This window comes from Lolium rigidum, chromosome 2, assembly GCF_022539505.1.
Source record: "Lolium rigidum isolate FL_2022 chromosome 2, APGP_CSIRO_Lrig_0.1, whole genome shotgun sequence".
NCBI lineage: Eukaryota > Viridiplantae > Streptophyta > Magnoliopsida > Poales > Poaceae > Lolium > Lolium rigidum.
The window spans coordinates 39,355,549-39,367,323 of NC_061509.1; the positions used below are offsets into that span (position 1 = coordinate 39,355,549).

At 41.1% G+C, this 11,775-nt stretch overlaps 1 long non-coding RNA gene across 1 annotated transcript; it reads right to left on the minus strand.

The window, feature by feature from the left end:
* Positions 1 to 9,067: 9,067 nt before the first annotated feature.
* Positions 9,068 to 9,849, minus strand: LOC124686286. The gene is made up of 2 exons (XR_006997773.1): positions 9,746 to 9,849; positions 9,068 to 9,636 (listed from the first exon to the last, which is right to left on the minus strand). It is a non-coding gene; the product is annotated as an uncharacterized LOC124686286 (long non-coding RNA).
* Between the last annotated feature and the right edge of the window lie 1,926 nt (positions 9,850 to 11,775).

Genomic DNA, 11,775 nt, shown 5'->3' on the forward strand with positions numbered 1-11,775 from the left:
GAAAAGCACTCGACAATATATTCTCAGAACGCCGAAGTTGCGATCAATTTCCGAATGCCGCAAATTTGCGAAGGTAAGACCCCGGATCCGTTCGCCGGGCGTGGCATCGCCAAAGACTGCGCTCTGCTACCTTTATCCGTATCAACGGATACGAAGAAAAATCCTAACGGACGCGTTAGGTACCCGATAAATTTGACCGGGACTCGACAGAATGGTAAGACCTTAAGCGGCACTCGTCGAAGTTTACACCAGTATCCCGAGATCATGTCCAGGGACGTGATCTTGAAGTAGGTTTTTGCGGATTGCCACTAGAGCAGTTAACTAGTACCTGATCCGTCAGATGAACTAGCCCCAACTACCATTATCCCTGTACAATATAGAATTTTATGTGAAGAAATATAAAAAAGATTGAAGCTTTCGAATAAAAATAAACAGTGGAGATTTTCCCTGATTCTACGATTCAAGCAAAATCTCGGGGGCTACTGACATAGGCATCCCAAATGGGCCTGCCGAAGATAGTACCCGGGGTTTATTGAAGGCCCACTACCCGAAGAATAAGAAGATTCGGGAGCCCAAGATATATCAAGGAAAGTCAAGAGTTGTAATAGGAAGTGTTATCCGTAATCGGCGGGATGAGTTAGAAACCGTCCCGGACTCTGTAACTTGTATAGCACGAATCCCTCGGCTCCACCTCCTATAAAGGGGGAGTCGAGGGACGAAGAAGGAATCGAATCATTGTCTACAAACCCTAGTTTTCATAATCGTCGAGTACTTTTCGGCTGAAACCTTCGAGATCTACTTACCCTCTACTTCCAACTAAACCCTAGCCTACAATCCATAGGCATTGACAAGTTGATACCTTGTCAACCGGGGTCCACAGTTCACTAGTGGTGTCTCTCCAATAAGAAATAGCATGTTGGGTGAACAAATTACAGTTGGGCAATTGACAAATAGAGAGGGCATAACAATGCACATACATATCATGATGAGTAGAGTGAAATTCAATCGGGCATTATGACAAAGTACATAGACCGCTATCCAGCATGCATCTATGCCTAAAAAGTCCACCTTCGGGTTATCATCCGCACCCCTTCCAATATTAAGTTGCAAACAACAGACAATTGCATTAAGTATGGTGCGTAATGTAATCAACACAAATATCCTTAGACAAAGCATTGATGTTTTATCCCTAGTGGAAACAGCACATCCACAACCTTAGAACCTTCTGGCACTCGTCCCGCATTTAATGGAGGCATGAACCCACTATCGAGCATAAATACTCCCTCTTGGAGTTACAAGTATCAACTTGGCCGAGCCTCTACTAGCAACGGAGAGCATGCAAGATCATAAACAACACATAGATGATAGATTGATAATCAACATAACATAGTATTCCATATTCATCGGATCCCAACAAACACAACATGTAGCATTATAGATAGATGATCTTGATCATGATAGGCAGCTCACAAGATCCAACAATGATAGAACAATGAGGAGAAGACAACCATCTAGCTACTGCTATGGACCCATAGTCCAGGGGTGAACTACTCACACATCAATCCCGAGGCGATCATGGCGATGAAGAGTCCTCCGGGAGATGATTCCCTCTCCGGCAGGGTGCCGGAGGCGATCTCCTGAATCCCCCGAGATGGGATTGGTGGCGGCTGCGTCTCTGGAAGGTTTTCCGTATCGTGGCTCTCGGTACTGGGTTTTCGCGACGAAGGCTTTAAGTAGGCGGAAGGGTAGGTCAGGGGGCGTCACGAGGGGCCCACACACCAGGGCGGCGCGGGGCCCTCCTTGGCCGCGCCGCCTTAGTGTGGCGCCACCTCGTGGCCCCACTTCGTAACTCCTTCGGTCTTCTGGAAGCTTCGTGGAAAAATAAGACCCTGGATTTTGATTTCGTCCAATTGCGAGAATATTTCCTTTGTAGGATTTCTGAAACCAAAAACAGCTAGAAAACAAGAATCGGCTCTTCGGCATCTTGTCAATAGGTTAGTGCCGGAAAATGCATAAATATGACATAAAGTGTGTATAAAACATGTGAGTATCATCATAAAAGTAGCATGGAACATAAGAAACTATAGATACGTTTCAGACGTATCAAGCATCCCCAAGCTTAGTTCCTACTCGTCCTCAAGTAGGTAAATGATAACGAAGATAATTTCTGAAGTGACATGCTATCATAATCTTGATCAATACTATTGTAAGCACATGTAATGAATGCAGCGATTCGAAGCAATGGTAAAGACAATGAGTAAACAACTGAATCATATAGCAAAGACTTTTCATGAATAGTACTTTCAAGACAAGCATCAATAAGTCTTGCATAAGAGCTAACTCATAAAGCAATAAATTCTAAGTAAAGGCATTGAAGCAACACAAAGGAAGATTTAAGTTTCAGCAGTTGCCTTGAACTTGTAACATGTTTATCTCATGGATAATTGTCAACACAAAGTAATATGATGAATGCAAATAAGCAAGTATGTAAGAATCAATGCACAGTTAACACAAGTGTTTGCTTCTAAGATGGAAAGAAGTAGGTAAACTGACTCAACATAAAAGTAAAAGAATGGCCCTTCGCAGAGGGAAGCATGGATTGCTGTATTTGTGCTAGAGCTTTTATTTTGAAAACATAGAAACTATTTTGTCAATGGTAGTAATAAAGCATATGTGTCATGTATAAGATATCCTATCAGTTGCAAGCCTCATGCATAGATTACCAATAGTGCCCGCACCTTGTTCTAATTAGCTTGGATTTACATGGATTATCATTGCATAACATATGTTTTAACCAAGTGTCACAAAGGGGTACCTCTATGCCGCCTGTACAAAGGTCTAAGGAGAAAGTTCGCATTGGATTTCTCGCTTTTGGTTATTCTCAACTTAGACATCCATACCGGGACAACATAGACAACAGATAATGGACTCCTCTTTAATGCATAAGCATTCAACAACAGATAATATTCTCATAAGAGATTGAGGATTGTTGTCCAAACTGAAACTTCCACCATGGATCATGGCTTTAGTTAGCGGCCCAATGTTCTTCTCTAACAATATGCATACTCAAACCATTTGATCATGATAAATCACCCTTACTTCAGACAAGACGAACATGCATAGCAACTCACATGATATTCAACAAAGGTGAAATAGTTGATGGCGTACCCAGGAACATGGTTACCGCTCAACAAGCAACTTATTAAGAAATAAGACACATAAGTACATATTCAATACCACGATAGTTTCTTAAGCTATTTTTTCCCATGAGCTATATATTGCAAAGACAAACAATGAAATTTTAAAGGTAGCACTTCAAGCAATTTACTTTGGAATGGCAGAGAAATACCATGTAGTAGGTAGGTAGGTATGGTGGACACAAATGGCATAGTTTTTGGCTCAAGGATTTTGGATGCACGAGAAGTATTCCCTCTCAATATAAGGCTTAGGCTAGCAAGCTTATTTGAAGCAAACTCAAGTATGAACCGGTACAGCAAAACTTACATAAGAACATATTGCAAGCATTATAAGACTCTACACTGTCTTCCTTGTTGTTCAAACCCTCACCAAAAAATATCTAGACTTAGAGAGACCAATCATGCAAACCAAATTTCAACAAGCTCTATGGTGTTTCTTCACTAATAGGTGCAAAGTACATGATGCAAGAGCTTAAACATGAGCACAACAATTGCCAAGTATCAAATTATTCAAGACATTATACCAATTACCACATGTAGCATTTTCTGTTTCCAACCATATAACAATGAACGAAGCAGTTTCAACCTTCGCCATGAACATTAAGAATAAAGCTAAGAACATATGTGTTCATATGCAACAGCGGAGCGTGTCTCTCTCCCACATAAAGAATGCTAGGATCCGATTTTATTCAAACAAAACAGAAATAAAACATACAGACGCTCCAAGTAAAGCACATAAGATATGATGGAATAAAAATATAGTTTCACTAGAGGTGACCTGATAATTTGTCGATGAAGAAGGGGATGCCTTGGGCATCCCCAAGCTTAGATGCTTGAGTCTTCTTGAAATATGCAGGGATGAACCACGGGGGCATCCCCAAGCTTAGAGTTTTCACTCTCCTTGATCATATTGTATCATCCTCCTCTCTTGATCCTTGAAAACTTCCTCCACACCAAACTCAAAACAAACTTATTAGAGGGTTAGTGCATAATCAAAAATTCACATGTTCAGAGGTGACATAATCATTCTTAACACTTCTGGACATTGCAAAAAGCTACTGAAAGTCAATGGAACAAGGAAATCCATCAAACATAGCAAAACAGGCAATGCGAAATAAAAGACAGAATCTGTCAAAACAGAACAGTACGTAAAGACGAATTTTTCTGGGGCACTTAACTTGCTCAGATGAAAATGCTCAAATTGAATGAAAGATGCGTACATACCTGAGGATCATGCACGTAAATTGGCAGATTTTTATGAGTTACCTACAGACGGGGCTACTCAATTTCGTGATAGTAAGAATTCTGTTTTTACGCAGTAATCCAAATCTAGTATCAACCTTACCATCAAAGACTTTACTTGGCACAACAATGCAATAAAATAAAGATAAGGAGAGGTTGCTATAGTAGTAACAACTTCCGAGACTCAAATATAAAACAAAAGTGCAGAAGTAAAATAATGGGTTGTCTCCCATAAGCGCTTTTCTTTAACGCCTTTCAGCTAGGCGCAAAAGTGTGAATCAAGTATTATCAAGAGATGAAGCATCAACATCATAATTTGTTCTAACAATAGAATCAAAGGGTAACTTCATTCTCTTTCTAGGGAAGTGTTCCATACCTTTCTTGAGAGGAAACTGATATTTAATATTACCTTCGTTCATATCAATAATAGCACCAACAGTTCGAAGAAAAGGTCTTCCCAAAATAATGGGACAAGATGCATTGCATTCAATATCCAAGACAACAAAATCAACGGGGACAAGGTTATTGTTAACCGTAATGCGAACATTATCAATCCTCCACAAAGGTTTCTTTGTAGAATTATCAGCAAGATTAACATCTAAATAACAATTTTTCAATGGTGTCAAGTCAAGCATATTATAGATTTTCTTAGTCATAACAGAAATACTTGCACCAAGATCACATAAAGCATTACAATCAAAATCATTGACCTTCATCTTAATAATGGGCTCCCAACCATCTTCTAACTTCCTAGGAATAGAAGTTTCAAGTTTTAGTTTATCTTCTCTAGCTTTTATGAGAGCATTTGTAATATGTTTTGTAAAGGCCAAATTTATAGCACTAGCATTAGGACTTATAGAAAGTTTTTGTAAGAACTTTATAACTTCAGAGATGTGACAATCATCAAAATCTAAACCATTATGGTCTACAGCAATGGGATCATTGTCCCCAATATTTTGAAAAATTTCAGCAGTTTTATCACAAGCAGTTTCAGCAGTTTTAGCAATTTCAGGCAGTTTTGCACGCTTTGCATTAGGAGTAGAAACATTGCCAACACCAATTATTTTATCATATATAGTAGGAGGTGTAGCAACATGTAAAGCATTATCATTACTAGTGGTGGTAATAGTCCAAACTCTAGCTACATTATTCTCTTTAGCATTTTCTTCTCTTTCCCACCTAGCACGCAATTCAGCCATCAATCTAATATTCTCATTAATTCGAACTTGGATGGCGTTTGCTGTAGTAACAATTTTATTATCATTATCCTCAGGTTTAGCAGCCATTTTATTAATTAACGAAGATTGTGACGCAGACATGTATGAGATTCGGTTTTCAGCATTTGCAAGCTTAGTTTGCAAACCAGAGATCTCCATATTCAGATTTTCAAGTTGATTTCCTATATTTTTTAACAAGGTAGATTGTTCATTCATAGTTTTAGTAAACAATTGATTTTTCTCATATTGTGATTGCATAAAGCTCTTAGTAGATCTTTCAATTTCTAACATCTTTTCCTCATTAAGTGAAACATATATACCATAAGAATTACCATAATCACTACTACTATTAGAAGGATATGGCCTATAGTTGTTACTAGAATTATTCTGATAAGCATTGTTGTTGAAATTATTATTTTTAATGAAGTTCACATCAACATGTTCTTCTTGGGCAACCAATGAAGCTAACGGAACATTATTAGGATCAACACTAGATCTACCATTCACAAGCATAGACATTATAGCATCAATCTTATCACTCAAGGAGGAGGTTTCTTCAACAGAATTTACCTTCTTACCTTGTGGAGCTCTTTCCGTGTGCCATTAAGAGTAATTAATCATCATATCATCAAGAAGCTTTGTTGCGGCGCCTAGAGTGATGGACATAAAAGTACCTCCAGCAGCTGAATCCAATAGGTTCCGCGAAGAAAATTTTAATCCTGCATAGAAGGTTTGGATGATCATCCAAGTAGTCAGTCCATGGGTAGGGCAATTTTTAACCAAAGATGTCATTCTTTCCCATGCTTGGGCAACATGATCATTATCCAATTGCTTAAAATTCATTATGCTACTTCTCAAAGATATAATTTTAGCAGGAGGATAATATCTACCAATGAAAGCATCCTTACATTTAGTCCATGAATCAATACTATTCTTAGGCAAACATAGCAACCAATCTTTAGCTCTTCCTCTTAAAGAGAAAGGAAACAATTTTAATTTTACAATGTCACCATCTACATCGTTATACTTTTGCATCTCACATAGTTCAACAAAATTATTAAGATGGGCAGCAGCAGCAGCATCAGAACTAACACCAGAAAATTGCTCTCTCATAACAAGATTCAGTAAAGCAGGTTTAATTTCAAAGAATTCTGCTGTAGTAGCAGGTGGAGCAATTGGTGTGCATAAGAAATTATTATTTGTGCTAGTGAAGTCACACAACTTAGTATTTTCAGGAGTACCCATTTTAGCAGTAGTAAATAAAGCAAACTAGATAAAGTAAATGCAAGTAACTAATTTTTTTGTGTTTTGATATAAGAAAGCAAACAAAGCAGTAAATAAAATAAAGTAAAGCAAGACAAAAACAAAGTAAAGAGATTGGAAGTGGAAGACTCCCTTGCAGCGTGTCTTGATCTCCCCGGCAACGGCGCCAGAAAAACGTTGCTTGTGACGGTACAACACTCGTCCGTTGGGAACCCCAACAGGAAGGTATGATGCGTACAGCGGCAAGTTTTTCCCTCAGTAAGAAACCAAGGTTATCGAACCAGTACGAGTCAAGAAGCATGTTGAAGGTTGTTGGTGGCGGAGTGTAGTGCGGTGCAACACCAGGGATTCCGGCGCCAACGTGGAACCTGCACAACACAATCCAAATACTTTGCCCCAACTTAACAGTGAGGTTGTCAATCTCACCGGCTTGCTGTAACAAAGGATTAAATGTATAGTGTGGAAGATGATGTTTGCAAAGAACAGTAAGAACAAGTATTGCAGTAGATTGTATTCGATGTAAAAGAATGGACCGGGGTCCACAGTTCACTAGTGGTGTCTCTCCAATAAGAAATAGCATGTTGGGTGAACAAATTACAGTTGGGCAATTGAAAAATAGAGAGAGCGTAACAATGCACATACATATCATGATGAGTAGAGTGAAATTCAATCGGGCATTACGACAAAGTACATAGACCGCTATCCAGCATGCATCTATGCCTAAAAAGTCCACCTTCGGGTTAGCATCCGCACCCCTTCCGGTATTAAGTTGCAAACAACGAGACAATTGCATTAAGTATGGTGCGTAATGTAATCAACACAAATATCCTTAGACAAAGCATTGATGTTTTATCCCTAGTGGCAACAAGCACATTCACAACCTTAGAACCTTCCGGCACCGTCCCGCATTTAATGGAGGCATGAACCCACTATCGAGCATAAATACTCCCTCTTGGAGTTACAAGTATCAACTTGGCCAGAGCCTCTAGTAGCAACGGAGAGCATGCAAGATCATAAACAACACATAGATGATAGATTGATAATCAACATAACATGGTATTCCATATTCATCGGATCCCAACAAACACAACATGTAGCATTACAGATAGATGATCTTGATCATGATAGGCAGCTCACAAGATCCAACAATGATAGCACAATGAGGAGAAGAAAACCATCTAGCTACTGCTATGAACCCATAGTTCAGGGGTGAACTACTCACACATCAATCCGGAGGCGACCATGGCGATGAAGAGTCCTCCGGGAGATGATTCCCCTCTCCGGCAGGGTGCCGGAGGTGATCTCCTGAATCCCCCGAGATGGGATTGGCGGCGGCGTCTCTGGAAGGTTTTCCGTATCGTGGCTCTCGGTACTGGGGTATTCGCGACGAAGGCTTTAAGTAGGCGGAAGGGTAGGTCAGGGGGCGTCACGAGGGGCCCACACACCAGGGCGGCGCGGGCCCCTCCTTGGCCGCGCCGCCTTAGTGTGGCGCCACCTCGTGGCCCCACTTCGTAACTCCTTCGGTCTTCTGAAAGCTTCGTGGAAAAATAAGACCCTGGGCGTTGATTTCGTCCAATTCCGAGAATATTTTCTTTGTAGGATTTCTGAAACCAAAAACAGCAGAAAACAGCAACTGGCTCTTCGGCATCTTGTCAATAGGTTAGTGCCGGAAAATGCATAAATATAACATAAAGTGTGTATAAAACATGTGAGTATCATCATAAAAGTAGCATGGAACATAAGAAATTATAGATACGTTTGAGACGTATCAGGGAGCACCATCAGAAAACAAACATTTGATCAGATCAGCAATGGATTTTAATGGATTTTACTTGTCAAAATGCAACAAGTGGACAAGTGCTTGCATGAGAAAATTACAAATGAGAACCCAGAAAGAACAGTTGCTCTAAACTGAGTTATGTTATTTGTACCCGCGGTATCCAGAAAGCACATTGGGATGAACGAAATAGGTTCTACTTTCTTGCAGGATAGTACAAACCTTCACATGTCTTTTCGAGAAAATGATGAAACTTGTGTACATTTCTCGCTGAGCGATTACCTGTAGCCCTGACAATGTTGCTGGGAATTCATATCAAGTAGTCGAGTTGATGAGACAAGGATTGAATAAAAGAGCACAAGAGTGAGAAATGAGAAGAAAAACACCAATAGGCAGATGTACTAGTTCATCGCAACCAAGGACATTACATGCGGAAGGGAGTTCAAGAATGTCCTAGCTAACAAAAAGTGCAGTTCGAACATGGTGTCATTTGCAAATTAAACGTAACACCGGCTTTTCCACATCAGTACAATGAAGTTCTGCAACCGCAATCACCCAAGAAGAAACTGAACCGAGAAAATGTTTGCTACAGTCATTTAATCAGCACAATAGATAGTCTTCATGCATGCTACGTGTATATCAGATGTTCTAATCCAACATCAAACCAGAGCAGACACACACATACAAGAAGCGGATGTGATCACCAGATGAGCTGCTCCTAGTTAACAAGTTCGATTAAACCCTCTCTTGTAGGCTTGTTAGGCCTCGAGCCGAGCCCAAACAAGCCTAACTCGAACAGTGTGATGAGCTTGGACTTTTCTGACAGCCGTACCCTTCAGCTAGGCTGCTGTTTCACCTCTTTGAGCTTGATCAGGCCGGCTGCCGCAGCCGCTGACATTGATGGGAGTTGCTCACAAGGTTGGGCTACTGCACGCTGATGCTGCAAAATACACAAGACCAATGCAAAACTGAAACAAGCAGCGTGAATTAATCGTCGGATGAGCTATTACTAACAAGCAGTAGCTATGAATGGCCAAGGATGGTCAGACCGACTGCTCCTCCTCGGGCTGCTGTTTCTCCTCCTCCTGAACCTCGATCTGACCTCCTATTTCATCCTGGTCGCATGACCGTCTCCGAGCAACTAGACGGCCACGGCCCCGGCCAGAGCGCCCAGGCAACCGCTGCAAAGCACAAAACAAACTCAGAACAGAAACACGTTGTTCCTAACCAGAAGGAATTATGGTAGTTTAGAAAAGGTAGTCCAGTCAATAAGAAGACCAGTTCATTGCAACCAAGGACATTACATGCGGCAAGGAGTTCGACGACATCCTACTTTAAAAAAATGCAGTTTGAATGCAACACCATTTCCAAAGTATACGTGACACTGGCTTTTCCACATTAGCAACACAGAGTTATGCAACCACAAATCGATCCAAGAATAAACTGGCCCAAGAAAAATATTTGCTACTGTCCATGTTCTGATAGTTTTCATGCATGCCTGACCTCTGAACAGACTATACACACGAATGACATAAGTATCAATTTACAAGAAGCCGCAGTTAACAAGCTTGAATTATCAGTCAGCAAAGATGACTAAACCTGCTCCAACTTGGACTGTTGTTCCACCTCCTTGAGCTTTACCAGGCTGGTTGCAAACGAGGGTGCCGAAGTACTCCCATGACGCTGCAAAACACACAAGACCACCACAAAATTAAAACAAGCGGCAGGAATTAATCATCAGATAAGTTGTTCCCAATATGCAGGAGCAAACATGGCTCAATGTGAGCACGACCATGTTACTAGAAACAGAATATTTACATCAGATGTGGAAGAGACACGCCTGCGCTTCTGACTAGTTTCATATTGCCCATCTTTTCCTACATTGTTTCTGGATTTGCCACTTATAGCTGGATCATGAGACCTGGATTTTTTATGTGTCTCATTGCTATCCTTGATGGGCCTTAGAACAGATACAGGTTGCCGAATTTTGTGTCTTGGGGTCTCATCATCTTTCTCCTTCACCAAGCAGTCCATTTCCTGCAAGTTCATTTTGGCTCCCACAGCTTCTGCTTGGAGTCTAGCAATCTCATCATCCTTCTTTTGGGCCAATACCTTAAGCTCATCGACACTCTGCTGGAGCTTTAGTGCTGCTTCGGTAGCTAGTGCTGCCTCCACTTTCTTGTTAGCGTAATCTTGATGCATCATACTCAACTGTTTACTCACAAAATCCTTTTCTGCGACTAGTGCAGAAACTTCCTTCCTTGTTTGAGCTCAGAGTCTCGTAAGCCTGCTTTAGTTTTCTTAGCTCTGTACATAAATCGCTTCCAATGTGATCCACCGTATTTCGGCTGAGCCTTGGGCAACTTCCAACTTCCTTAAGTTACGTTAAAAAAAACGATTATGATAATCAGTGAGAAGCACAAGCTGGACTGCATGTTTTGAGCTACAGAGAGTAGCTTTTGGTAATTCGGCACCTTAGGGTTTGGGGTTCCTGCACAAGATGTGGAATCCTCCAAGTCACCATCCCTGAGTTCTGAATTCAATGAAGACAATGACTATCAGTACTAGAAGGCTAGCAACATTAACCTTCATTTAACAGAAAACAAAATTAAAATTGATATTCAGTTCACTAACAAAATTGACAAAAATCCTAGGAAATCGGAAATAATCCTCACACGCACTAGCACCAAGAAACAAGGGGGCTCCTCACCGGTGAGCCTCTGGTTAGCGCCGAGAAGCAGGTCCAGGTAGGCCGCCTCCCACCTCCCCCTCCTGCGCACATCCGCCTTCCTTCCAGAAGAACACAATCAGGAAGAGCTATCCCCCGAGATGAATCCAAAGAGGAATGGAGGTAGCAATCACCTGGCGCACTTCCTGCAGCTTCTTCCTGGCGTCGGCGGCTTCTTCCCGAAGCCTATCCATCTCGACGTCCTTCTCCCGCGCCGCCGCCTGAAGCTTGGCCATATAACTGCAAACACAAAATTCTTACATTTGAAATTGAAGAGGCACACCTGCGCTTCTGAGTAGTTTTTTCTTGCCCATCTTTTTCCACCGTTCTTGTTTCAGAAATGTAATCTTC